We start from the raw sequence: 5837 nt of genomic DNA on the forward strand, positions 1-5837 counted from the left end.
GAACCGAATAAACCCAAGTTAATAAAACTCTCCATTGATAGGGAGACGATTCATTTCCAGTGAAACTAGCAAGACAGGAACCTCACATAAACAAGCATGCTGTCCTAACTTTTTAGAAGATGCTGCCGCTTTCAGCTGCAGCCATCATCATGCCATCTTCTTTACTGATATTTGGCTTGTTCAAATGGTTAGTGCACATGTAATTACCCACTCAAAAAGGGTTTTTCATATCTGCCATTCCAAACTCCAGGCATGGCACATTGAACTTGAGTGTCTGTCGGAGGTTAAAGTACTAAACGGTTAAGCTCTACACATAAAAATGGTTTAAGTGGTAAGTATGTAAATTTCCCACGTTAACCATTTATTTTAAAGAAGTCATAAACAGCATTTATTATCTTGGTATATCATACTGGTCTTGTTGCTGTTCCTTCACATTTAAGTGGCTTTCCATCTTTCCTCCCTTCTCTCACAGTCCAGCTACACAGTGCATCCCTGAACTGTTAGGCCGTATGCTTATTCCATCCACATCCAGCAGCAGTATGCTTATTCCATCCACATCCCTAACATCATGCATTCACAAAGTCAAAGTGCTGGTCCACAAACCCTTCCCTATAGGAAGTTCAATGGTTATGAAATAATTTGTAGTAAACCAGACCTCCCAGGATGGCGAGCAAAAGTAAGATGATGATGGAAAGCAACAGCTTGTTGGTTGTCACTTCTCTGGACATTGAACGGAGAATCTTTCGACTGTTGCTCAAGTTTTCACTTGTGTTTACCAGTCTACTCTTGGTGCATTCTAACTGGTCTCATTGTTCGCCCAGCTCTTCTGTGATTTCTGAGCCAAGCTGGTCAGTCTCCGTGGCAATCCGATGAGAACATTCAATACTGTGGGTGGCCTAGTTCAGACTTTCAGTGCCTTGAGGAAGCGTTGCCCTTTGAGACTGTAGCCGATTCATATGCTCATTCTCTACAGCATATATGCCATATTTCATGTCTCTTCGGCCTCCAGGTGTGGCTGTCAAAGGTGTGCTGCTCACCTCCCCATGGAGTTTGGCGAGGTCCTTCTGGTAGTTTTGAAACTTAGACATCATGGGGTTACAGAAAGACAGGTGCATAACGTAGCTCCTCCTCTATCTCTCCAGCGTTTCATTTGCTTCCCGTTGCTTTTCATCAAAATCCCTGATTAACTTCTTCTTCTCTCCGGTCCCCGCCGTTCCCAGCAGCCGCTCGGGCACCCCTTATAGGTCTTCGTGGAGGCCGTGGAAGATCTCCTACAGCTTCTTGAAATGCTCCGAGGAGGCGGCGGAGGTGGCCATGGTGCAGGCCGCGCTCCAGCAGTGGCCACTGAGATCTGGGGCACTGGGCCCTCTCCTAGCCCGGGGGTCAGCTGCGAAGTCCTGTGACCATCACGGCGACCACCGCGCCACCGCAGCCCAGGACCGCTTTCACCATTTTTACGTGTAGAGTTCAGTGGCATTAAGTATATTCACATGGTTGTACAACCATCACCATTGTCCACCTTCAAACTGTTTTCAGCTTGCAAAACTGAAACTTTACATCCGTTAAACAACTCTTCATTCTCCCCTTCCTCTGCCCCTGGTAATCATCTCTGTCCCACTTTCTTTCTCTATGAATTTTAGGGTACCTCATATAAGTGGCATTGTATAGCATTTGTTTTTATGTGACTGGCTTATTTCACTTAGCAAAATGTTCTTAAGGTTCATCCGTGCTGTTGTAGCATGTGTCAAAATTTACTTCCTTTTTAAGGCTGAATAATAGACCTTTGTATGTATATGCCCCATTTTGTTTATCCAGCCATCTCTCAGTGGATACTGGGGTTGTCTCTACCTTTTGGCTATTGTAAATAGCGCTGCTGTGAACATGAGCAGGTATATACATAGGGATGAAATTGTTGAATAATATGGTAGTTCCATTTTCAAGTTTTGGAGGAACTGTTATACTGTTCTCCCTAGTGGCGGCACCATTTTACATTCCTACCAGCAATGCACAAGGGTTCCAGTTACTCCACATCTTTGCCAAAAGTTGTTATTTTTGTTTTTTTAAATAACAGTCATCCTAATTGATGTGAAATTGCATTTAATAGCGATTTTGATGTGCATTTCTCTTATCATTAGATGCTGACCATCTTTTCAGGTGTTTATTGGCCAGTTTGTACTTCTTTGGAGATTTTTTTTCAAGTCCTTTTGCTCATTTTCAACTGGGTGTTTTGGTTTTTGTTGTTGAGTTGTAGGAATTTTAAAAAATATATTCTGGCTATTAATGTTTTATGAGATACATGGTTTGTGCACATTTTCTCCCGTTCTGTGAGTCGCGTTTTTACTCAGTTGATTGTGTCTTTTTTCCCCTACACCATTGGTCATATTTCAGAGGCAGAGGATTTATCTGAGTAGAAGTAGTCACGATATAGACCTGAACTTTACCATTAATAGGCAGCTAGATTTTTTTAAATTGTTGCTATTTTGCTATTTTATTTTCAAGGTCTCTTTCAGTCATGCAGGAGTCAGTTGAAGTATTGCTATAGCGACTGCTTTTATGATGAAGAATTACCAATTTACCTTGGGAAAAGCCTATGAAAATCTGTAAAATATTATGCCAGAGGCTGAGTTGTTTTAGTAATAATTCTGCTTTTGTGATGTGATTTTATTTAAAGAAAATCGAACTTCATATTTGTTTGTCATTATAGGATTAAATGTGGGCTTGACTAGCAATTGAAATTGTATGAGGCAATGGGATATGCAATGGATATCTCTAGTGCAATTTATAGGCAACATGGTTTACAAAAGGTCATGGAAAAGTATCCAGGTAAGTAATAATTGCTGGTATGTGTTGAGCCCTTTCTAGATGTCATTTACTCTGACACTAAGTGCTTCGGGTGCATTTCTCACCTTTCTAGCAATTCTGTGAGACAGTTATCATAGTTCCCCTTCATCCATGGTTTTCAATTTCCATGGTTCCTGTTACCTGAGGTCAACTGTGGTCTGAAAATATTAATAGAAAATTCCAGAAATAATTCGTAAGTTTTAAATGCAGGCCATTTTAAGTAGTGTGACAAAATCTTAGGTCATCCTGCTCCATCCTGCTGGGGATGTGAACCATCCCTTTGTCCAGCATCTCCACGCTGTCCGTGCTACACACCCATTAGTGACAGTGACTTGGAGCCCTCTAGGTTATCAGATTGACTGTCGCAGTATCAACAGTGCTTGTGTTCAAGTAACCCTTATTTTACTTAATAATCACCTCAAAGTCCAAGAGTAGTGATGCTGGCAATTCGGATATGCCAAAGAGAAGCTGTAAAGTGTTTGCTTTAAATGAAAAGCTGAACATTCTCAACTAAATAAGGAAACGAAAAAAAATAGTATGCGGAGGTTGCTAAAATCCACAGTAAGAATTTTATCCATTTTTGTCAAGAGAAAAGAAAGAGAAATGTGTGTTAGTTTTGCTGTTGCACCTCAGACTGCAAAAGTTATGGCCACAGTATGTGATAAGTGCTTACCTAAGATGGAAAAGGCATTAAATTTGTGAGTGGAAGACATGAACTGAAACACGCTCCAAATGACAGCAGTTGGGTCCAGTACTATCTGTGGTCTCAGGCATCCACTGGGGGCTTTGGAAATGTGCCATGCAGATAAGGAGGACTATTGTACTGTGCTGTTGTTACCTTTTAAAACTGTGGTTTAGTGAGAAATAACTTCTTGAAGGTCACATAGTTTGTATAATAAATGGCAGGGCTGGGATTTGAACTTGGGCAGTCTGTGCTGAGAACCTACGGACTTAATAACTGTACTTTCCTACCTCATCCTGATTCCCCAAGGCAGGAGTATTTTTTTTCTTTTCTTTCTTTTCTTTTCTTTTCCTTTTCTTTTTTTCTTTTTCTCTTCTCTTCTCTTCTTTCTTTTTTTTTTTTTTTTGAGACCTCCACCTCCTGGATTTAAGCAATTCCCCTGCCTCAGCCTTCCGAGTAGCTGGGATTACTGGTGCGTGCTATCACTCCCAGCTAATTTTTTGTATTTTTAGTAGAAACAGGATTTCGCTATGTTGCCCAGGCTGGTCTTGAACTCTTGGCCTCAAGTGATCTGCCTGCCTTGGCCTTCCAAAGTGCTGGGATTACAGGTGTAAGCCACCGCATCTGGCTGGGAATATTTTTCAAAATTTAAATTGCCGAGGTTTAGCACTTGCCTCAACTTGACATTAACTGAATTTTGTCTGAAAATGCAGAGAGTTGATTCTGACAAATGGATACATTTGAATTATGTCATACAGAATTCCAGAATTTACCTCGAGAACTCTTTGCTATTGACCCCATCACCATTTCACAAGTATTGAAGGATGAGGGTCTCTACAAATGCAGGAAGTACATGTAAAATATTTTGTATCCTCTGGATATTTTATCTTGTCTCAGTAGCTGAAAAGTGCTTAAAGTTACCGTTTCTTTTATTTCTGTAGGAAGAATTTGTTTGACTGAATAATATAGAAATTTTGAATTCAAATCTGCTTTCAAGAAGAATGTAAATTCTTAAAAGCAAAAATCAGATTGTAGGGATTATTGAAAATTTAAGTAGCATAATCAATGTAATATTATTTTGTCCTCTAAGAAGTACTGCACATTTTATCTATTCATTGTTTGGGAAATCATTAATGGTTTTGTTGTTTGAGAGTTGCAGGTGATCATTATTTTGAAATTCTAGCACTTTGGGTTATAATGAAGGAAGTGCTTTTATAGCTGTTGCCCACAAGAAAATGACACCATCTTTCATGCTCACCACAAGGAGTCAGGCTCAGTGTACATCTTGTTTTGTTGAACCTGTACAATGGATGGAATCCACTTTTGTTGGGAGTGATGATAGTATCTTTTGATGCACAAGATTTGTAAATTATAATGATATCCAGTTTGTCTATGTTTTCTTTTTTTGCTTCTGCCTTTAGTGTTATATCCAAGAAATCATTGCCAAATCCAATGTAGTGAAGCTTTTACCAGAGTTTTCTAAGAGTTTCATCCTTTCACATCTGATGTTTAGGTACATTGTGAGATAATTTTTGTATTTGGTATAAGGTAAGGATCCAACTACTTCTTCTTCTTTTTTTTTTTCTTGCATCTGGAGATCCAGTTTTCATGATGTTCATGATGTCATTTGTTGAAAGACTGTTCTTTCACCACTGAATGGTTTTGGCCCTTGTCACAAATTAATTTGATCATATATGCCAGAGTTTATTTATGGGTTCTGTATTCTATTCAATTGGTCTATATGTCTATCTTTATGCCAGTACCACACTGTTCTAATTACTATAGCTTTGTAGTAAGTTTTGAAATCAGGAATATGAGATTTCCAACTTTGTTCTTCTTTTTTTAGATTATTTTTGTTATTTGGGATAGATTATGAATTTTGGGATAGATTTTTCCATTTCTACAAAAATTAAAAAGCCATTGAGATGCTGATAGGCATTGCATTGAATCTGTAGATTGCTTTGGGTAGTATTAACATCTTAACAATATTAAGCCTTTCAGTCCATAACATGGAATTTCTTTCCATTTATTGATGTCTTCTTTAGTTTCTTTCAGCAACATTTTATAGTTTCCAATGTAAAAGTCTTTCCCCTTTTTTGTTAACTTTACTCAAAATTATTATTTATATATATATGTGTGTTTGTGTATATTAGATATGTGTCTATATTATGTGTGTGTGTGTGTGTGTGTGTGTGTGTATATATATATATATTTTGGTGGGGGGAAGGGATAGGATCTTGCTCTATTGCCCAGGCTGGAGTGCAGTGGCAGGATCATGGCTCACTGCAGATTCAACCTCCTGGGCTCAAGTGAT

At 38.9% G+C, this 5837-nt stretch overlaps 1 non-coding gene and 1 pseudogene across 1 annotated transcript; one reads left to right on the forward strand and one right to left on the reverse strand.

The window, feature by feature from the left end:
- Positions 1-620: 620 nt before the first annotated feature.
- Positions 621-1316, reverse strand: LOC699964 (vesicle transport through interaction with t-SNAREs homolog 1B pseudogene; annotated as a pseudogene).
- A 3238-nt stretch (positions 1317-4554) lies between these two features.
- LOC114676585 (small nucleolar RNA SNORD61) lies at positions 4555-4626 on the forward strand. The gene has a single exon (XR_003727636.1). It is a non-coding gene; the product is annotated as a small nucleolar RNA SNORD61 (small nucleolar RNA).
- Positions 4627-5837: the final 1211 nt, after the last annotated feature.

Source organism: Macaca mulatta, chromosome 2, assembly GCF_049350105.2.
Source record: "Macaca mulatta isolate MMU2019108-1 chromosome 2, T2T-MMU8v2.0, whole genome shotgun sequence".
NCBI lineage: Eukaryota > Metazoa > Chordata > Mammalia > Primates > Cercopithecidae > Macaca > Macaca mulatta.